We start from the raw sequence: 23,270 nt of genomic DNA, 5'->3' as shown, positions 1-23,270 counted from the left end.
GTTCTATTTTAGATACAAAAGAAATGGATTATGAACTAACCTCAAAATTTAGCATAGTATTAGCAGTTATTTATGTATGCAGTTCTTCAGTAAACCTAACAGCTCATTTTTTGGTCATTTGATAATTTCATTTCAAAACCAAAGAGCATAAAACTTGGATTCAGGGTTCTGGGTACTAATATCTTGTGAATTAACTTACATTGTATTTTGCTTCCATTTTTCCAATTAAATTTCATTTCTCTGCTCTGAGGCAATCCCTCCTGAAAAATCTGCTACAGTCTTTTTAAATATTCAGTTATGGGCAATCAGGAGAGCTGGCTACAAAGAAGAGCTTGTAGAACAAGAAGCAAACCTCCACCATCAGGATCTGGAGTCGTGTGTGTGTGTGTGTGTGTATGTTCAGAGTTCAAATTTGATTTTTTTTTTTTTGGTGTGTGTGTGTGTGTTTTGGTGTTTTGTTAGGTCACCAAAAGGTTTAAAATCCTGTCTTGCATTAGGTTTTTTAGGATCTATCACGGGATAGCTACTTACTTGATTTTCTCAGTTATACAGATGATTTGAAGCTTTATCAAAGAGTATATTATATGTAGAAAGTAGGAAACCCCTTCTCTTTTAAGCAATACCACTCATGCTTTCCTGAGAATTTTATTTGTACATGGATTGTTCTTTAAGTATCACTTGGAAATGCTACAAAATACTTCAGTTAAATGCTTAAAAATTAGGGAGTAAGTATTTTATACAGAGTTTAATACTACAAAGTGTTTACAACTATTAAGTAGTATAGTACATAAGTTTGTTATGAAACTCTGGTACAGAGTATATGCCTTCTTCTCAAAGTCCCAGAGCTTACAGCCTAATAGAGAGCCTGGAAAAAGTGACAAGTAATCAGAGTCCAACATGCACTGAATCAGGCTCTCAAGAGCAAGGAGAAGAAAGCTACCTGCTGCTCTCCAGGAGTGAAGCCTTCCCAGGTGAGCACACATTTGAGCCAGGGGTTAAAGGGTGAACTTGTGTTCCTAGGCCAAGGAGGACTGGCAAGGGCACATGTGGGCAAAGCAAGCAGTGTACACACAGGCTTGGTGGGACCTGGAATGTTCCCAGCAGTGAGCCACTGGATGAGCTCCGGAAACAGAGGGGTGTGGCCAGATGAGGGTGTTCATGCAGGCAGGGTGGGAGTCTGCAGCATCCTGTATCTGGTCAAGACGGAGTTCACTGAAAGGTCTGGTAGAAAAACAAGGTCACACATGTACTTTTACCAAGATAGCTGGCAGAATTTCAAAGCTGGACTAAAGGTGAGGGATGGGTCCAGGAAGCCATTGGAGGCTAAGGAGGATGCAGAGAGAGGATGGATTTGGAAGAGTAGTCTGAGGGAACAAGGGTAAGACTTGCTGAGCATGGATGTGGATGAAGAGGAAGAAGGGGGAAAGGCACACTACCCTAAGGTGTCCTGCTTTAGCCATGGGCACAGCAGGACACTCAGCATTGGACAGAAGGTCATGGGTCTGACTTTGGAATATTACACTAATATAGGTTTAGAAAAGCAGGATAAAACATTTAGGAGACTCTGAAAATATGGAAATCAAAAGTTGTAGAACATATCTGAGGCTAGAGCTCCAGTATGAGGGAAATCAGCACACGGACAATGTATTTGACCAGGGGAGCAGCTAAGATAACTCAGGGAAAACAGAGGGTAGGGAAAAAGCAAACAGTTCTGGGGAAATAACCGCAGGACAGAAAAGGAACTAGTGAAATGATACCGATCCCCATTTGATCTGTAAGGTGGCTGGAATGTCCATCTTGAAGGGTCAAAAGGTAGGGAGTGGGTATGAGAAGGGCAAGAAAGCTGTGGTGAACATTTCTGGATGGTCAGGTCACGCGGCTTCACCAGGCCAGAGAGAAATGGACAAGGCCAGAATTCCCTCAGGTGCCCTTCAGTTCTCCAGAATGCCATGTGGGGACAGCAGGTGGCAGCAGGTGGACCTATCAGTACATAAGCACCTGTGGCAGAAACCACCCCAGAGGCAGAGCGGCTGGATGGCTCATTCTTCTGCCATTTCTTCAGAAGTTGGCATTATTTCCAGTCTAACAACTTCACCTCTAGTAAGAAGGGGTGTTTAGGACAACAGTTCAAGTAGAAGTTCCTGCTTCCTCAACTGAACTGAAACCTTATTAACTTGGTTCTTCCTAGACATTGAAACCCAGTTATCTATACCATTTGAGTCTGGTGGCTAACCACAGAACAGGTTCTGTGGCGAGGCAGGAGATGATCCAGCTCCCAGGTGAGTTGATGTGAGCCTCTCAAGTTAAACAGAACCTCTTCAGTGCTCCTTTCAAATCATCTCAGGCAATCACTGATTTTGCCTTTGGTTTTTTTCCTTGGATATCTATCACAACAACAAAAATATCCATTTCTCTAAAATATAACCATCAACAATATGCAAATAGCCATCTGTTAATATCTTAACACATGTAATTCAGGGCAATGACATTTAACTTAAAAATAGAAAAAAAGTCACCTTAGCATTTTGCTTTGTATTTCAGTTTTCTTAGCTCTTAATTCATGGCCCAAAGACCACCGGTATATTTTCTTTTGTCAGGCAGCTGCATGGTGCTCTTCCCCAATCATTATAACCGATTTCAGATGGTGCTAGAAAATTATATTGACTCTGAACACCAAAAGAAATCAGTCATCCTCTAAGGGGTCACAAGAGGTTGCGAGGGTCAGAAAGGACCGATCCTTAACAGCTCCATAATGTTTGGCCCTTTAGCCCAGGAACAATGTAGTCTATATTAAAGAATTCTAGTTATGAAACACCCCACATAATTAACATGCTATGTCTGACACCACTGCTGGCAGAGGCAAGGAACGGGTCACCAAGTACTTCAGTGCAGGAAACGCTACAGGAACATACTAAAGTACTATCTGAACAATAAACAGTGACACAAAAGGAAAGAAGAGTAAATGGTCAGCTGGGCACTCTAATCCAAGAGAAGAAGGTTTGAGCCTGCGATACGGCACAGCCTATTCTGTGTGGGCAGAGCCGTAGACTCAGCTTCAGAAAAGCACTTCCAGCTGCTTATTTCATACGTGTACAGGTGTGTGTGCTGAATGCTCCCAGGCATGAGTTGCCACGTTAAGAACTTGAACCAAATCAGAAACTTCTGAAGTGGAGATTTTCCAAAGGTGGTGAGAGTCATGATAAAAAGCATGGTACTACTTGTAATAAAATTTGAAAGCGTGTTATTTTCTGTTGCAGTTTACAATCAAGGGAAAATAATGGTAACATTTTATAAATTTAGCTGAAATAAAAGAACCCTGCACTCAGGACTTCAGAAGAATCCAGTTAGAGTCCTCCTGTGCACACAGAAAAACTGTTCCAGTAAGGAGCCTAGAATATCTGTTTCCTGGCTCATGGAGATACTGAGCCATTACTGACAGTAGAGGCAGGTCTCACGGGCTCTCAGTGAGCTCATTTCACATGAGTTTTCTTTTTGCTCAAAAGAAAGGAGCTCACCTTTAAAGTGACAGCCAATTGTTTTGACTAGATTGATTAACCTTTTCTAAGTGCGTGTAGCATGTAGTGTTATCTTAATGCGTATTCTTGTGTGAAATTTTGTAAAAATTGGTTATTTTGCATTTTCATTTCAAAATATAAATTCAAACTTAAAATTAAAGATAAAAAACTTCAATGCTGTCCCATTCATTTCTTTTGCTGTTGGCAATGCAGTTGGTCTCCTCCAAGAACACTGATTTCAAATGGTGCTAGACAATCACTATTTAAATCTAAACCACCATATGAAACCAGCTTCCTGAAGAAGCTTTATGATCTTTTCTTTTCTTTCAGAATGCTCTTGTAATAAACAAAAGACAACCTACAAAGGAAAAAGTGGAAACTTGGTTTTGAGTTATTTACTTAGCAGCCTAAATAAATTTTTTGCAAATTTCAAACATTTATATACTAACATCACCAAATCTGGTGTCAGAGGTAGAGATGGGCATGCCTTGACTCTATCCTTGAGTGGCCCAAAGGCTGTCTGATCATTTAGAGGCAATGGCATGAGTCAACCATATTACTTCCGGGTGGAAACTCAAGGAAGATCCTTTACTTGAGTAAAGAAGTCATAGAAGGAGACCTAAAGTTCATCTTGTGTTCCAAGTACCCAGGCAGGTAAAAGAAAACTGGAAGGTGGTGCTTAAGAACCTTATAAGTGACATACAAATGGCCCCAAGTCAGCAAGTGCTCTTTTCTGATAGAAGCTGAAGAAAACATTTTTCTATACCCAGTACTTTTTCAAGATAATTTTGATTTAAAGGATTACTGTAACTTGGGGGTCAGAGGAGGACATGGACCAGACCAGAGGCAAAGTCATGCACTGATGCTAGGGAGATCCCAGTGCTTTCTCTGAAAGGAAGTTTTGTTAGCTTTAGAGTCCCCTCCCTTGCACTCCAGAAGTAGAGCTTTGGGTCTTAGTTCTCCTTGACAAATTGTTATTTGTCACAGTTCTTGATATTATCTTAATAAGCAGCTCACTATCATTCCCTTTAGTGTTCTAGGGATCCAAGAAGATTAATGTTTTTAGACTGCCTAACTAAAGGGATGCATGTTCTTTTTTAAAACACTGTTAACTTGTATTTGAAATTTTCCCTTAACTTTGACAATAAAACGAATTCTTAAATTCATGCCATCAAAATTCAACAAGTATTCATTTTTTTTCTAAATATTTGTTTTTTAGTTATAGGTGGACACAGTATCTTTATTTTATATTTATGTGGTGCTGAGGATAGAACCCAAATGCCTCATGCATGCATGCTAGGCGAGCGCTCTACCTCTGAGCCACAACCCCAGCCCCCAAGTATTCATTCTTACCATGTTTTGTTTTAGCTATGCAAACTATATGTAATCACTAATAGATGATTTTTTGCAGAACTCTTTGAAAGCAAATTGATGATCATTCACTCACCATCTTCTCTTGGCTTCAGTACACTTACTGAACTTTGGTCTCTCTTTTTAACTTCTTCCTACATCATCCTCATTTTACAATGTCACCAGCAGCATTGAGCAATCTTCCTATTACAATTGCCTGTGGTTGATGATTTCAAGTGGGTTCAGACGCTGACCAGCCTGGAGGTGCAGGCTGTCCGACTCCTCGAGGCCTGGCCAGGTCTCTCTTCCTAAGGTGATCCCAAAACAAACTCAACCTTTATCACAGAACAGCATCCACAGCACACATCTCCTGCTGCGAGGCTGGTTTCTTCATCTCTGTGAAGGGATGAGAACACCAGGGGCTACAAGGGATGGGTCATGCTCACTTCATCAAAGATCCAAGAGTTCACAGGCTTCGAAGAAGAATCGTAAACACTTTGTAAAGTAATGGGCTGTGGAGTCTTTCAATTGGATTGTAAATTTAAGCATTTAAACCTAAAAAAATGCCAGGACGGAAGAATCACTGGAGTTCTCAAATAACCATTTCACTAATTTTGTGATTCATTCAGGGGTCCACTTCATCCTTCTGAACATGCAACTGTAATTCACAGCATCAGTGACTGAAGTACACAAGAAGCAGATTATTCTAATTAAAAAAATCCAAAATCCAAACACAAATTACTAGTCATAGCTTTTGTCTACCACCCTTTAGAAGATTTTGTCAATGACTGGCACTTTAGTTATGGGGAACATTTTTTCTGAAGAACGGATTTCTTCCCTGTACTTATGTCTCATAAGAACAAATATACCGTATACACCAAATACACCTCACACACATATGTACAGACATGCACCTAAATATACCACCCTATATATCTGTGCCCTTCACAGAGGCAACTGTTTTCTAAGCTCTCTTTAATTATGCTTCTCTAAATTTAGCAGAACAACAAAGGCAGATACATTCTTTTGTATCTATGTCTCTTCATATTAGCCCAGTTGACGATACATTTTCAGCAAAGCAGAAGAGCAAAGATTGGTCATTCCATATGTTTCCCCACATTTTTCAAGTCTTTGGAAAGAACAAGAAGTACTGAGCTAAGTGGATGTAAAGTTACTTAAAAAAAAAAATGCACTGAGACAGAGATCTTGAGTTTGGGCCCCTGTTTTCAAAGCAAGAGCCAGCTTTGTAAATAAAAGAGGTGTGTGTGAGGAGACTGGCTGCCCAGTTAACAAAGAAAACCTTTGCGGTTCACTAACAGAGAGATGGAAAAACCAGTGGATAGATTAAGAGGCACTCGTCCATTCTCTCTCCAGGACATGCACAGGGGAACAGAGTGAAGGCAAGCCACCATACGGCTTTACTGGCTGGGTCTTTCAGCGCATTCAACCGCCAGGACAACCCTACCATGAGGGAACGCCATGACTCAGGGAACATTAGCATGTTTCCTTTTCTCTTTATTCTCTACTTTCTAACAACCAACTGCATTCTTCTGTTTTCAGGCCAGCATGCGGTAGGGTTGACTTTCTGTTATCCAGGATGTTTGTATTTTTAACCAGCCAACAATTTTAAGGTACTAAAATATTTGAAAGGGAAAACATTAACTCTTTCTCACATGCAGAACACACACTTCATGTCCTGCATTAAAATCATCATTTTCCAAGAACAGATTCCTTTTCTCAGCCACGGTGTCTCCATTTCAAAATCCAGTTGGCACTGCCACCTTCATGCTGTTTTTCTGCAAGTTGCCCTTCTTGGTACTTTTTCTTCCAAATCTGATAGGGAAGCTAGAACCTGGGACATGAGTCAATAACCCCAGCAGACACTCCTGTGTGGCAAGGCAGAACACTGGATGTGCATCGTTTCCCCTGACGTGAGAGGCCAGTCTGTTCTTGCGTGAGCAAACTGGATTAAGACAACTTCCCTCAGGGCTTGGGGATTTCACAAGGAGGACTACAGCTAGCTCTGTCACCTCTTTAAGAACACAGCTTCCAAATGTTATGGACATTGGGACACTAACTTGAGTATTCTGTCCAGACTATGGATGCAACTGTCATTGCTATGGTGAGGGCTCACACATTTTTAAGTCATGCTCTGATTACCTGCATGCCTTCAGCGAATACTTTTTTGCAAGGAGGAGATGAGCAGGTCCTATGGGATTCTAGCTATGCCGTGTACTAACTAAGTGATCTTGGGCAAATCATTTCATTTCTCTGATCCTCAGTGTCCTGATCCAGAGAACAGAGAGAGAAAGTCCTGCACTACAGTGACTGTTAGGGTCAAATGCAATGTAGTACATGGAAACAGCCAGTGACATTTTAAAGTATCACATGAGCACTTGGTGTTTTACTGGACAGGTTGAACTCTGGAGTATCCTCTCAGGGTGAGGGCCAGGTGAAGAAGTGGATGGGAAGGGCACTGGGCCAGATCATCACAGCTTTGGTCTCTGGAAGGCTTACTCTGACTAGACGCTGTGCTGTGTGCGCTTTATCTGCATTTTCTTGATACAACACCTAATGGGGCTGATGTGTTCAGATGAGGGACCAGGGAGTGAGGAAATCACATGACTTGCTCTTGGTCCCAGAGCTTGGGAATTACATGACTGGGGATCTAACCTCAGTTGGCCTGATCCTGAGCCTAGGCTTCTAGCCATCATTCTTTGCTGCCTGGTGTCTTAGGTTCTGTAATGGCTCATCCTCACGTGGCCACAGGGAATACCCTCCAGCTCCAAGATTTGGGTTTTCACCCACAAACAAATGAGCAAATCATTAAAACTAGAATTGGACCTGAAAGCAGAAGCAGTACCAAAGGAGCCACCAAGGAAGAAAGGACATGGAAACTAACGAGTTTTATCTCACATTGCATGGTAAAAGCCCTGGACCCTCAGTCACTCTCTGACTTGCAGTATGACCTAAGCCAAGTCCCACTCCTCTAAATCCTGTTTGCCCACTAATCTCAAAGAAGCTCAAGTCAACAGAGCATCCGGACTGGTCCCACAGATCACATGTGAGTATGACACAGTGCTAAGATACCTTCTCTAGAATCCAGGCTGGCAGTTTATCCCCCAGCCCCCTTTCCCATTTCTATGAGGCAGTGTGGTAAGAGGGTAAAATGGAGTCAGGGTGCCAGGCTCTGCCACCAGTTGCCCACACCACCTCGGGTAAATTACATTAACTCTCTGTGCCTGGTCTCCTCATCTGTGAAATGAAGATAATGACAGTATCCACCCCATAAAGCTGCTGTGAGGACTAAATCAGGTAAACGAGAAAAGTGATAGCAGAGAACAACAGCTGTAACAAAAGTAAAGCACCAGATAAAGGAAGAGGTGGCTAAGATATCCGCACTGCTTGTAAATGGAAGGCTCTCTTTGCCATACATGGACACTTCCAAGGAAGCTGACTGTCGCGAGGTGCCTGACCAACACTAAAACTGGCTTGGGTCTCTGAGGGGCACCATCTGCATTTACTGAAATGAGGACCTTTGATATTTTCGGCCTTCATTTCCTCCCATCCTAAGACCTGCATGTGGAACCTGTACCATTACTTTTAAGAAGTTCATGTTACATACATACATATATATATTTTCCTGAGAGTGAATTGGGAGTTGGGGGTTGAAGAAGAATAGAAATCAAACACTGATGATAATTTTTCAAAAATTCACTGGAGAATCATCCAGCAACAGAATACAACAAAACTTCTTTGGGGTGACCTGCAAGCACAAGGTTTTACTTACGCAGCGATATAAAGGCCATCTGCTGGGAGATGTTTTCTAGGTGGGGAAATCCTCTAGAGGCATCTGTTCAGAAGAGTAGCACCTGAAAATTTAAATGACAGCATGAATCCAGTAGAAGTCAACTCTTTTCAGGTTTTCTTTTCACCATGCTACCCCACCACAGTCAGTGACCAATATATTTTTAAAAATAAGAGATATAAGGGATCTTCTACTTCCTGCTTAAGACACAAAAGTTGTGAAAGTTCCTGCACAATGAGCAACGTACGCCTACACGCCTTGTTCACTCTGTGCTGCAGACAACAGGAGGTGTGGCCGTTGCTAAGGAAACAACCTGCCAACACGAGGTGTGTGTTTTGCAGATCAGCAAGGTTCACTCAGCAAGTTGCCTTATGAAATAAAGCCCTATAAACCTATAGATCCAATCATAGCGGAAATGCACAGAGGAGAGGTGGTTTCTACTTTAAAAACTGACTCTGCAGCCTCGAGTTGCAACAGCACAGACTATAGGAGGTTCATGTGCAGATTCCATCTTCCTTGTTTGCTTCAGCACCAGGCACCAGGCAATCTGGAATTGAAATGACATTACACTCTGCCCTACATGGTCTAACTTTGAGGCTGGAACACATCTTTCACCATGTCACACGACAGAAAGCCAACGCCCACAAAGGTCTTCATTTATCTGCAACTATTCCAGTTCATACTTCAGTTGTCCTGGTGACGTGAGCTACCTCACGTCAGCTTGGGATGCTTTCATGTTAGCTCCAAAGAGGGCACCTGAAAAGGGGCTTAAATCTCAAAAACTTGCATTTTACTGAACAAGAGAATGAGTGACTCGGCATCTAATCAAGTTACCACCCACTGCAGGTTCCTAAGTTAATGATTACAACGTCACTGCAGAGCCAGAACACAGCTAAGGTCACAGAGCATGCCCCACCATCTGCAAAGGGGGATGACAAGTTCTAGATGTGTGGGTTGGAGCCCCACGGTGAAGAAGATCAACTGTGATTCACTGATGCCACCTGTAAGCCACATGCTCTTGTGACTGTGAGGCTCAAGCCCTTCGAGATGTTACCCAAACAGCAATGTGGTTTGTAGGGAGGATTTTTGAGAGTTGAAATTAAAACTCATGAGGATTTTGACCAGTATAAGAAATGGTCAGAAAAAGCCACAATTATATTCGATACTATCTTCTAACTGAAAAATATTTCTAAAAAAAAAAAATCAAATCCAGAAGTACAGACAGGAAGGGAAGATGCACCAGGGTCAACGTGAAAGGCAAAGCACATGCAGCAATTAAATCCCATGGGACCTTGGAATATGCAACTCCGTCAGAGAACAGCATGTTTCCAAAACTGGTGATCAAATGAGAAGATGGTCCAGCAGTGAGGGAAGCTAGGCTCTTTCAGACTTAAGAACGCCAGTCTGCTGCCATCTGGGAGGTTAAGAGTCTTTGGAAAAGTGGCTCGTTTCATTTAAGCTACTGGAAGGTAGGTACTGGACGAACCTGTTCTTCAAGAAGCCTATAATAAAACCTAACTACGGAGCATGCCTCCATCCCTTCTGCCAATGCCCCAGAGAATGTGGGAGTGCAGTGACCGCTAGGCGCTAGTGTATCATTTACAGTGCAGAAAAGAAGGCATAGGTTTGGTGGAGAGAAAACGTGAGTGACAAGGTTCCTCAATCTGGAGGATGTGACTTGACAAATGAATGCTAGCCCCCCACTGGCCGCCTACCGCCCCCAGAGGCTGAAGACTGCACCTTCAACAGCAGCATGTACCCAACCTGCTACCAGGGAAGGCAGGGACAGCAGTATCCCTCTCTAATGGCATTTCTGCTTCCTCTGGCAAGGAGCCAGGGGTCAATATACACGCTCAGGCGACGGCCCTCTGTCACAGGGCCTTCTAAGGGACACCTCTTGGGCATGTAAGAGTTGAATTTTGGAATGTTTACTTGGATGCTTACCTTCACCAATCTCCACTTGGAATTAAATCTAGCAACATAAGAATCTTTTCCTCACTTTCACTCTTCCGCACATGCCCAGCTTACCTAGGGAATGCACTCACATGCTGCCCTTTTAATGTCAAGTGCTATTAAATGATCTCCCAATTAACAGCACCTTTAAATAGGAATTAGAAAGACAAGCAGCATAAGCTTTGGGATCACAAAGAACCAGATATAAATTTCTCCTCTGTGACTTGTTACACAGCTTTGGGGGAAGCCACGTGACCCTTTTAGTGCTTTAGTTTTCCAGAACAGAGCAGAAAGAACATACGTTTACTCTCCAGAGTGGCTGTGAAAACAACTGAAAAAAAGCACACAGTAAGTAGTAAGTTTTCAATGTGTGTTACCTCCGCCCCCCTGCCCTCCCTCCATCCCTGTCCCCTGTGCAGGGTGGTGCATCAAGCATTTTGGATAAAGTTTCCAGAAGGTTCATACAGTCAGTAGGCTAAACCTGGTGTGAAAGACTAAAATGATACTGGGCCTCAGTACAGAGAGACTGTGGGTGGGCGTGGGGAAAGGGCAGGCTAAGGGATGTCAAAGGAAGGAGTCAAGAGTCGGGGGGAAGGAGATACGGTCTGAAACTGGGATTAGAACACCCCGAACACCTCCGTCTGCCCACTTGGTCACCACTCATTCACTGCATTCATAACACACTGAGGAGCCGTGCGAGCCTCAGAGATATGAGACCAAACCGCAGAGGTGAGTCCAGTGTGAGGAAACATGTAAGCAGGCAGAGGAACAGGTGTCAAATGAAAACACAGGTACAAGAGGTGCAGACACAGGGGCCCCGAGCTTCTGTGAGCCACATACACGGGAGGAATGAAATGGGCCACATCTTTTATGGACAGATTGGTCTACAGCCACTGTGGAGCTACAAGCTACTTCTCAACATGATCAGAGAGATTTCTCACAATCCACCAGGAGGTAGTTCACTGATTATCCCCTAAGAGTCCACAGCTGCACTGGGCTGCTAGAAAATACCTACATGATGTGTCTGTTCCTGACCTTGTGATGGGCTGTGGGAAGAAGTCTTCCACGTACTGTCTGCGACTTCTCACTGTATAAGAAGTGCCAGAGTGTGTCCCGTGGTGGCAAGTACAACAGTCTGTGGGGGTGGTAGATTAGTCGGGGGATGCTACAAGGAGGATAAGGGCCTGCTGTACAGCAGTGGCACTGGCCTCTTCCTGGTTCATGAGGAAATCACCCTGCCCTGTGGAGGTCAGGACTCCCCAGAGTCCTCAGATGAGTAAGAAGGAGCCAGTCGGGTACCCTTCCAAGCCCTCCTCTTCTAGTTGCTCCAGCTCCTCTCTCTAGGTCTTTCCACGGTTTCCCATTTGCTCTATTCCCAAGAGGCATTTTCAAGCATCTAGAGCATCTTCTAAATGTTATATTTACTCAGCGTCCCAAAGCGTACAAGATGTTCTTAGAACATTGCTCAATTCTTTCTCCTGTGGTTAAGGATATAAAGTTTGTTTTACTAAGAACTAGTGTGGCATAAGTCAATTCTCATCCAGTTTAAAAACAAAAGGTACATCAAGCCACTTATTTTGGCATCTAGATAGAAACAATAAGGACATTTCTATCTAGAAGCTAACAAGTTCATAACACACTCATGAAGGAGGTTTTGAAAAAGCTGCCTATGGCACATCACTGATTTATTTTATTGTGTAAAATCGACATTCTCTTTTATGGCCTCAGTAATTTTCTAAACATTCCTCAAGAAGCTAGCTGCCTCTTCCAGTTGGGAGGCCAAGGACATTCTGGAACTTCCTCTGCCTGAGGTTTGGACTGGGAGCTGTGAGATGGAGGAGGAGGAGTCCTGGGCTCTGGACCCACAGGCCTGGCTTGGCCAGCCTCTCTTTCCAGCTCTGTGACCTCTGGCAGGCCCAGGCCACCCTGGTGCCGTCCTGTCAGGTTTGAAATGAGCAAGCTGGACCTGATAGTTCTCCTTCTGCTCTAAAATAAGATGATACTAAAATATGACATTAAGGGCAAGGCTGGTTTCTGGCTTTGGACCTCATCTAAGGAGTTTTAGTCATAAGCCCATGTGTGGAAGGCAGCTCTGCCAAAAAAAGGAACATTCTGAATCATTCAAAACCATTAAGAATGTTGGCTCCAACTTCAGAAAGGCAGGATAAACAAACCCGTGCCCAGCGGGAACTTGCTTACTGGACGTCTCTGCCTTTTAACTCATCAGTGCCTGAGTGCATCCCCAGGACCTGCAAGGCTTCAGTGGGCAATACTGTCCCTTCAGGCCTCTTACCACAGCTTTCTCAAAGACCCAGGGTATTTCATTCAACACCAAATGCTCATTAGTCTTTGTGCATGGTCACCAAGATGGGCTTTTTTGCCACCTCTGTCCAAAAGCAGGTAGGTTCACCTGTCCTCACTGGCTACAAAGTAAATAATAAAACTTCTCTCATTTTAATGTCTTTTTCCCCAAAACCATACTCCCCAATCCAGTGAGTCAAGAGATCTTTCAACTGGAATGGATTCTAGAATCAAATGACCTCTAAATTTCAAATGTGTTTTGATTTAGTTTTTATAGATCCGAAATCATAACTGTTGTAAGAATCAGGTTGTGGTTCTAGATTCTAGAATTTTAGAAAAACCAGGAACCTTTAGGCTATTCTTTTTATATGTAACAGTACTCAAAGTAAACAGAAATAAAGGAGTAAACCTCAATTCCTGGGTCACAATTTACAGCATAGTTGGCAACTGAGAGTGGCTGGTGGGGCTGGCCCCTGAGTATACATTTACCCCTAGGCCTTGAGAAAAGTTGCTCCTGAAAGTGACAGGGTCCACCCCCCCCCCTTAGGGATACTTCCTCTATGCAGAATGAACTGGGTTTATGATGTGTGGAGTCAAAAACTTCAGCTTGCTTTTTTAGGTTAAAAAGCCTCATACTCGAAAAGCAAGAAACGAGGTACAACCTTCTCCCATTTTTGAAAGCTCCCAGTGGTGACGATGTATTTAATCACATTTAACATTTGTATTCGGGCAACTGACTAATTGTCACCAGACTTTTTCTTAAAGGCTTTATTAGAAATGAGTAAGCTGGTAGTCTTTCCTAAGAGTTACTGTTGAGCTGTGGAAGTGCAGAAAGCTGCCTGTTTGGTTTTCTGGAAAACCCCAATCAGCTGAAAGTGACCGGGTGGTCAGCCCCACACATTTTTTTTTTTTTTTTTTGCAGCTTGATAAAGGCTCATTTTCCCAGGCAAAAAGAAATGTTGCCGTCAGCTTGCTATTTTAGACTGAGGTCATCTCTACTCACTGGTGTGGTGAATAAGCTAGATGAATTTTAAAAAACAACACCATCTCCTTTTGTTACTCAAAAGTAACACTACATTTTTCTCTTCTCTGGGAATGAACAAAAACCATCACACATACACACACAAACATGCATCAGAGTGCCTGTGAATAAGATTTAAAGATTAACCCAGACCTAGAGTATCCATGACTTGGATATCTATCTCTCCCTGTCATGTTACTCCTTAAACTCTTCTAATTCACAAATTCAACCATAAAACTCATTTTAAAATCCCTGTTCCCATTTTTAAAAGATGGGTGATTTTGGTGTATTGCCATGGAATGATAACCATGAGCCATAACTCTAGCTGTGGGAAAACTCTCTGTGCTTTGCCAAAATCCATGCTTCTTTTGCTCTGTCATGCTGAAAGTGCCCTCAGAGACCCAGAGGCTGAATGGAGAGGTCCCCTCTCTTCTGCCCAGTCCCAGTTTGCCTGGGACAGCCTCACCAGGGCACTGTTCCCAGGGCAGTGACTCAGCTCAGGAGGACCACCTGCCACATGGGTGTGGCCACCTTCTGGGTCATTACAGTCACGAGGGCAGAGGGACCCAGCGGATCAGAGAACAGCTCAGAGCCAGGTCAAGGGCAGTGCCAGAAGGAAAGCCTTTGTTTACAGAAGGAGAGAGCTGGCCTGAAGGTGTGGCATGAGAGCTGAGGGGGATTTGCACCTGGAACCCAAGCTTCTCAGTTTACCTCAGGAGCACAAGACCACAGGGAAGAATGGGCTGCCAGCGCCATGGGAGGAAGGGAAGGCAGGGCCACAGGGCATCTCCTGCCTCAAGGGGAAAAGAGGACCCTGGAAAATACTTCTAAAACACTACTTTGGTAAATCATCATAGTTTTCTAAATCAATAAACGCCACTCACTGCTAACAAGACAACCGAATGCATTTCACCACTGAAGCCCGGCCACCTTCAGCGTGTGCCTTGCCTTCCTTTAGGTAAACCTTCTGCTCCCATGGAGACAACCCACCTCCACGGCCCAGGCCCCAGGCTTCCCTTCCCCATTCTGTTTGTCTGGGAGATACTGGTCAAGCTGCTAGCAGTTATCGATGCTGGGCCGTATTGAATTCTTTTTATTGTTTGATCCATTTTTTAAAAGTATAAGCCTTTCCAATCCAGTTCTAGTAATTCCTACTTGTTCTATGAAAAATCCCTGGACCCATGAGTCCCCAAATGTCAAATGCCTTAATGTTTTCAAGTAAGTGATGTTCCCTGGCCTTATGATGTGTTAAGTGCTTTCTATCATGACAAACATTTACAGGACAGGTACCACATGTCTGATATCATCCAAGTGCTAGGTCTATGGAAGAAAAAGAGATGTTCCTCATGGCAGATGTCAGTCACACAGAGGACAGACATCACCTTCCCGAGTAAGAAGTGTTCATCTGACAGGCAGAGTGAGGCTCCCAGGAGGGTGGCTCATTCTATCCACAGCATCAGAGAAGGCTTCACACTGCAGCTCTGGGGCCGCGTTCTTTAGGAAGAACAGTTCAGACAGCAAGCACGGAGGACAGGAGTGGTGTCCGGGGCCTGCATATGCCAAGCCGCACAGTGCTTTCTCTTTGCCATTTCTGCAGCTTAAGATTCAGAGCTTGGGGAGGGGTCCTCTGAGGCTGGGAAGGGGGACCAGGGCCTTGTCATGAAGGGCTTTGCATGACAGGCTGAGGCATCAGGGTCTGCCAGGTAGCAGCAGAGTGGCGCCCTTGAGAGGGGCGGACTGCAGGAGCGCTCTGGACCAGGAGGCACTTGCACTGCGCTGTCTGGTTTAATGGCGCCACCTCCACGAGCCATTTACTTGGCAATTAATCACACGCTGCCCTGTGACATGTTCCTCTCTGCTGTCTTGTGCTTTTTAACTGCTCCTGCATTTCTGTCCCCTTCCCAAGGGGGCTATCAGCCCTTCACAAGCAGAGAAAGCTTCTCAAGGGCTCCCATGGTGACAAGCACAGCACCTTACAATAAAAGCAGTTCAACATGACACTTTAATTGAAATTTTAGGATCTACTTTTGCCAAACTGCCCGTCAAATAAGAAATTAAATTCAGCAGCAAATACCAAGTCCCAAGATATGAATGGTATTTACTACACATATAAAGACGGTGCAAAACGTCTATGGGTTTGGGTCATTCTGTGGAGGCCCTGGAGCAAATCTGGGAACTCTTCTTCCAGAAGAGCTTTGGCAAGGGAGTGAGTGAAGCTTAAACAGGGGGAACCTGACAGCACGGAAGGCCAGATGGAGAAAGTGACTGCGGCAGAATAGAGGAGAGCTATACACACTGCTCACCCAGGTGAGAGTTTCTGGATGTGCATGGACATGCAGCACCTTTCCTCCAGGGCCCGTGAGCTCACCGCAGCTCTCCTCTGAGCCTCATCATGCTGAAGAGGATCTTTGCCTGCTTTCATTCCCCTCTTTATTCCTTCTAGTATTAATAATAGTCAACGCCAGACACAATGCTGTCACACAGGGGACAAAGAGATAAAAGACAGTCTCCACTCTTGAGTGACTTCTTGATGTGAAAGAGGAAGAAAAGTATCTGGTTATAATGCAGTGTTAAATTCTCTCATATTTCCTTCCTCCCTCCCCCTTCTTCCTTCCAGTAGCAGCAGTTTTCCACGTCTTTGTTTTTCTTCCAAAAAAGGGGTCTGAGGCATACTAAGGGAAGCAAGCCAAGGCTGGGTAAGAGGGAAGTGAGATCTAACACGGAGGGACTCCTGGAGGTAGTGGCACCAGAGAGAAACTCTCAGATGAGTAGCTGCTAGCCAGGTAAAACAGGGAAAGACAGAAGAGCAGAGGCACACGTGTATTCGGGGGCAGAGGAGCCTGCTCAGGAGCTCCTGACTGCTGAGCTGGAGCCTGGAACATGAGAAACCATGACAAAGTTTTAAAGGAGGAGAAAGATAATCCGATTTACGTTTCAGAAAGAGCACTCCAGAGGCAGAATGGAAGAGCTTAAGGGAAGGAAGTGACTAGAGAGATGCCAACACAGAAATGCTAAGCTCTGCAGCTGGAACAACACACGTAGTGATACAGTCACGGAGATCTCTATTAAAAGCCCTTAAAATTAATATATTTCACACAGAGGATGGAGCAAGTTACGAACGCACTACCTGAAGCTGGCCACTGGGTGGCAGCCTCACACAGCCGTTGCAGTGGAAGATTAGGGCCATCCAAATTTGAGAATGGGGCTGGCCACCACACAGGGCAAAGCCACTACATAAATTCCAAGGGGTTCCAAAGGAGACATAAGCTCTCTAAGCCTGCCCCATAAACCCACTTTTCTCCCGCTCTAAGCCCCCGCAGAAGCAACGAAAAGTCCACGGAAGTGGGCAAGGAGCATGAACACAAGCGGCGTTACTGACTCTTCCAGTCATGTGAAGGGCGGCCAGCTGAGCCTCCTCTGAGAGCCCAGACTCTGAAACAAAGCAAGCTGAGCCCAAGATGCTCCAGTGAAAAATCACCACGGAGGAAAACCAGCCAGGAAGACTAGTGGAGGGCCTGGCTGACCAAGGAGTGCCTCTGCCCTGGGAGTGCTGCACAGCTGGCAGACCTCAGGTCACAGAGGGCTGCCTCCCAGAGGACCCCTGCCCATGCTGCCACACAGGGCATCCCAGGGAGATGCTGGGCTGTGCCACTGGGGCACTCTTTGTGGTGAGGCAGGAGTTGTGGTCTACACAGAGGGGAAGGATGCAGGGGTGCCATCACAGGCGATGACCGGAGCCTGGTTCCACAGCCCACCTGCCCCTTCTGGCTTCCCTGGCCCCTCCCTCTCTCCTGCTCTCCAGTGAACATGCCAGGCATTTCCCCTTCACCGTGCAGGGGCAAAGCTGCCTTAAGAGGGAAGGGAGAGTGAGAGATTCCATCACATGGCATGGAGCATCTAGGACTCGCCCTCAGAGAAGCAAACCACTGCACACAGACAGCCCTTTCACTCCCCAACAGCCCTGTCAAGAGGGCACCATTACTATCCCTGCTTCACAGTGACACAAAGGCAATATTTAATTTTAATGTGCTCAGAACGTGGCAGCCCTGGGATCCAGGCCCAGGCCACTGGGCCTGAAGATATGGAGAAAGAGGTCCAGGAACCTGCCCAGATCACAGCCACTTTCAGGAGGCAGTGGGGGAGCTGGAGGGAGGAGTGCACCTGGGCCTCCTGACCCCACTGCAGCTGGCTCCTCCACACCCCATGCAGGTCCTCCTGTACTCTCATTAGCGCCACTTCCTAGGGCAACCAAGAGGGGCAGCCTGACCAGCCACTACACAGAAGGTGAGAGAGGAGAGGTGTGTGGAAATTAGTTTACACTCTTCCCGGCACACGCAAAAGCTTTTTTACCCTCAAAAGTGATTCTAGAATCTGCCTAAAGTTCCCAGGCAGGGTCCCTTGAATTTATCACTTTAAGTTGTACCTGTTATAAAACATCACTGAAGTTTTTAATCAACATTACTAGTGGCTTCATCTGGCACACCAAAGTACTACAGAGGTCACACGGTTTGGACCTCAGAGCCTCAAGGCATTCCTGAATCACCTCAGCACCAGCAAATAACTTGGGACTGACTGAAGTGGAGCAGAGGAGTCCTCCAGCCCTAGGCTCCTGGGGCAACAACAGCTCTGAGGAAAGGACTGGTCCCTGGTCCTGGAAAGACACCGCAGCCCTCCTGGGGAACTTCTGGTCACATCACACATTCAGACTGAATGAAGGGACAATGGACACCATGCCCAGAGATGTGGGTTTCAAAGCGGCTGCTTCTTCACTTTACAATTCACTGTTCCTCATGAATATTTTAAAGTGTGACATAGAAGTAAGATGTTTTACACACTGAATCAAAGTAAAAGCACTTGCTGAAGTTCCCACTGGAATTATGAGACGGGGAGGAATCAATGTTTCAAAACAGTCCTGATATGCTAAAAATATCCTTTGCTTCTTTCATCTGTCTGGTCACTGTCCCAGACGCAAGCTCAGCACAGCCTCATCCATTTTACCTGTTGAATTGCTGTTTACCTTCACGTCTTAATTGGATAATGAGAGAATATTCTCATTCTTGTTTTTCTCTCCCTGAGACATTAGTACCAAAGTTACAGACCAGAAGATTATTCCAAAAGGCCACAAAAGGTAACTACTTTAGACTGGACCTCAGGAAAACTGAAAAAGAAGAGTCCTTTTTAAAATAATTGCTTATTTTAAATAGGGATTGGCAATAACAACTCACTCCTGAGACCCATTGAAATGTTGGCACAGAAACCCCTAAACTAAAGCAAATAAGGTCATGTAAAGGGAAACTTCTGCGTGATATGCCTGTGAACAAGGTGCTCTAACCTCCTCCCGCAGCTTCAAAGATATTTTACACTATTGCACAACCATGACCTTGAAAACACTTGGCTTTCCCTGCCAGCAGCTCCTCTGCATCCACCTGTCCCTACAGGTAGTAAAAGATTAGACACTCAGAACCACAGTGTTGACACAACACTTCTGGGCCTCTCTTCCTTCTTGTCCCTGGCCCTACCCCACAAGGGTGAAGTTCACTGCGGCTCAAGTGGAGGGAGAGAATATCCAAGGGCACACAAAGAAGAAAGGGCCTTGAGGTGCTCAGTAAGGGGCTTTCACGAAGAGGCCTAGTGGCAAGGATCCCCTTGGAGGGGTCCTCTGTGAGGAGGCTATGACAGCAGGCCACTGCATGAAGCCACCTTGTAGTCCTCAGAGGGGCTCCAAACTCAGGGAGGCTGAGTGGAAGCTGAGGCCGGATGACAGTCCAGAGAAGCTCTCCTTAACCTGGTGGACAACATTCCCCAGAAGGTTGGGGTTCAGGGATGCAGGTTCTCAGTTTTAGGAATAACCAGCATTTGTGCTATCAGCCTGCCTCCTCCTATTCAAGCTGTTTCTTCGGCCTCTGCACACTTGCCTGGATGAACCACGGTAGAGCAAGCCAGGCCATCTCTGATGAAACAGGGTGAGAGTCCCCTGGGCATACTGTCACACTTTGCAGCAACTGAAATAAGACTGCTTTCAAATTCCCTATATTTGCTTCCGCCGTCTTATCTGGTTTATTCCCCCCAATAAGTGACATTCATAGGAAGAGGAAGTAGCAGGTTGCTTGGGGCAGGGCTATCCTAAGAGGCCAGAAACTTCCCAGGGATTTTGCAGGAGATTCTGAAATGGAGGCCGTGACCACCCAGCCACTCCTGCCTTTGACTTGGCCAAATTCATCCCCACCTCCAGGACTTTCTCAGTGTGGGCTTCTCATTTATACTTGGAGCCTGCCTCCTCCTCCTCCTCCTCCACCACATCCCTTCCCAACCTTTAGCTCTGACAGCAAAAATCATCTCCTGAGAGAGGGCCCTTCATTCATGCCTCTCTCACCCCCATAACATGATGTTCACTGGGCCACCTTTCTGTGTGTTCACTTAGATTCTACGATGACAGAGACCATGTTTCATGGGGACTATCATTACCTTAACGCTAACCAGTGCCGGCCACTCAGGAAGTGCTCAATGAATGGAAGAATAACGTCAGCCCACCTTGACCTTTGGAGTTGCTCTGATCTTTGAACCTCCTGGAGAAGGGATCTCTGACTACATCTCTCTCTCTCTCTCTCTCTCTTCCTGACCACAGCTTCCCATCCAACAGAACCATATACAGGAGGGCCTCTTACTGCAAGGGTCCAAGTTGAAAAGGATAAGTTCAGACTGACACTGCAAATAATCCTAGAGGCTGATGACTTGGTTGTTGTGTTGTACTATGGGGACAAAATTCATTCTATGAGAATAAAAATTCCTTCTTTTACCAACACTGCCATGGAGCCCTAAAACACAACTGTTCTGACTTTTTTTTTTTCCTTTCAACATTTAAAAACTGTTGCCTGGAATCTCTGATTATACTGTATATTCTTCAGATCACCAGCTTGAGAAAATTCGTACCCAGTTCCACGTGTCCAAAGATGCTTCCAGCTCACTTGTTTCCATCCTGCTCCCTACAGGCCTGTGGTGAGCACACCCTGCTGTTAATAAGCTCTGTTCAACTGCTTAATTACCAAGCCCAGCCCAGCCAGCAACCTCTCAGTGGCCTCCCCGCGCCAACCACACTGGCCGCCCACGCACATTCTCCCGCTCACTTTCTCACCACCCAGACCCACACTCCTCTCACCCCATTCACTGCTCACTAACAACTGGATCTTGCTTATTCAACTGGTCAAGCACTTTACCTGAAACCCTCCCTGCAGCCTGGCTCTCTACTTTCCCAAAAGCTCTCCCCATAAGAAAAGAAAGGAAGCAATCAACCTGGCTCAGTACAAAAGGTTCACTGTTGACACCTTGAAACTTGGAAAGGATCCTTAGGGCATCATTAACTCGTCAAGTCCCCAGTGCTTAATTCTGCCAGTATTTCAGGGACCCGGGTGCATTAAAATAGATTTGTGTGTTGCTCATTTAAGTTTTTATAGGTGTTCCACATCTGGGACCACGAGAAGAACTGAGTTAAGATTTTGTTGGAAATGAACAGGGGTAGAAGGTTGTCAACGGGAAGGAGGGACGACAGAGGGAGAAGAATGGAGATCTATCCATTTTCTCCTGAGTCCAGTTGATGAGGACAAGGATGAACCGTGTTTTGTGAAAGTTATGTACAAATCTGCCCTGAAATAGCCACAGCACATAAAGGCAGGGGGCACTGGCCCTGACTTCCTCACTGGCTGACCTCCTGGGGCAAGCTGACTTGCCCTTCAGCATGACAGGGGCAAAGAAGTCTACTTCCCAGAGTTGCTGTGTGAGTTAAAAGAAGTCACATATGTGAAAGGATCTCATAAACTCTAAGGACTAGACAATATAAAATTAGTTTCTACTGTCACCAAGTATATCATTTCTCTCAAACATTTATTTAGTGGGTAATGGGTATTGGGTGTTTATCCAAGAGAAAACAAGTTCCAATTCCTGGTTCCTAAGAGTGCAGTGCAAGTCAGGGAAAAAAGACAAAAACAAACAAACAAACAAACAAAACAAAAAACAGGAAGTCCAATGTACTATGCTGGGTGCATAGAGGGTGCTGTGCCGCATCAGCCCCTAGGGCCCCTGACCTAGCCTGGAGAGTCAGGAGGCTGCCTGGAGGATGTTTCATTGAAGCAATGCTCTGTGGGGGCAGCAGTGGCTGGCCAGGAAGAGAAGAGTAGAGCTTCTGGGCAAAGGGTGAACAAGACCAGCTTCACAGAGCTGGACCAGAGATCATCAAAGAGGGGATGGGGTGGGGGCAGAGGGAGTATGGGGGAGTGGGAAGTCACCAGCCATGAGACAGAGCACCAACGGCCTCTTGTGCCCTATCAGTGTGGAACCAGCTCTCCCGATTGAGGCATTATGTAGTTACCCAAGCCAACAATAATATCACAAGACAACAGATTTCTGGGTCTTGACAGTACATTTAAATAATGGGACCTGAACTTACGGCAAGGCACATTCATTTTTAACAATGAAAAAAGGGGATTCCATCTTGGGTCACACTGAGCTTCTTCCCCTTGGTGGTTGGGATAGTTGCTTTGTTAACTGCCTGCTTGAAAATATTCTCTTGTGATCACAGGATATTGCTGGAGTCATGTGGGCAGCTGGGAGTAATATGCACCATTAATAATAGGCTGTCATCAGATGGTCTAGAATAGGATACAGCATGAAAATGCCCAGCGATGGGGGATGCCTCCATTCTTCCCTAAAACATTAAAACCACTGCAAGATATACATGAGTAAACCAAACTGAATGGCCCCAAAGTATGAAAATGCCTCTAAAATATGAGTTCTAAAGCTGAAATAGGATACAAATTCAAAACTGGGCATAGTAGGCAGACCTTTGTGATTCGAATTCTGGTTCCTCCACTTACTAGCTGTGTGATTGGCAGGGAAATGACTTAACTTCTGGAAGCTTTGGTTTTCTATCTGTAAAATGGGCATCTTAAAATGGTACCTAAGGTATGGTCTTACTTATAAAGAGGATAATCAACATGAAGTACTTGGGCACAGTGCCTGGCTCACTGTGGCTGTTGTTACTAATCCCTTGCACCTGTGTTGACTCACGTCCACTCTCTCTTATAGTTGTTACATGAATGAAGGAGGAGAGACCTGAACAAAGTGAATTATCCACATTAACTCCAATGCCAGAACAAAGAGGCCACAGGAAACACAACTGCAAGGACCTGAGCTCTGGGTGAGTCACAATTAGCACATGGTGGGTAACAGCGAATGACGCTTTATCACATGGTGGTGACACTTGAGTTTCACATGGGAGCACTGGCAGTCAAACCAGCACACTGAAAACGCCATGCTGCGAAACGTCCTC

General features: G+C 45.2%; 1 protein-coding gene across 25 annotated transcripts in view; it reads right to left on the bottom strand.

Annotated features, from left to right (window-relative positions):
- Window positions 1-432: 432 nt before the first annotated feature.
- The window catches only part of LOC125611641, a 187,070-nt gene continuing 164,232 nt past the window's right edge, over window positions 433-23,270 (bottom strand). For 22 of the 25 annotated variants that reach the window (XR_007341879.1, XR_007341877.1, XR_007341878.1 and 19 more), the window contains one exon: window positions 433-23,270. This exon is cut by the window's right edge. The gene's annotated coding sequence lies outside the window, so the exon portion shown is untranslated. The other 3 variants (XR_007341855.1, XR_007341864.1, XR_007341865.1) reach the window with 1 other exon arrangement.

Source organism: Marmota marmota, unplaced genomic scaffold (genome assembly GCF_001458135.2).
Source record: "Marmota marmota marmota unplaced genomic scaffold, marMar, whole genome shotgun sequence".
Classification (NCBI taxonomy): domain Eukaryota; kingdom Metazoa; phylum Chordata; class Mammalia; order Rodentia; family Sciuridae; genus Marmota; species Marmota marmota.
The sequence above is the reverse complement of the archived record's forward strand: the minus strand, read 5'-3'. Positions and strand labels throughout refer to the sequence as shown.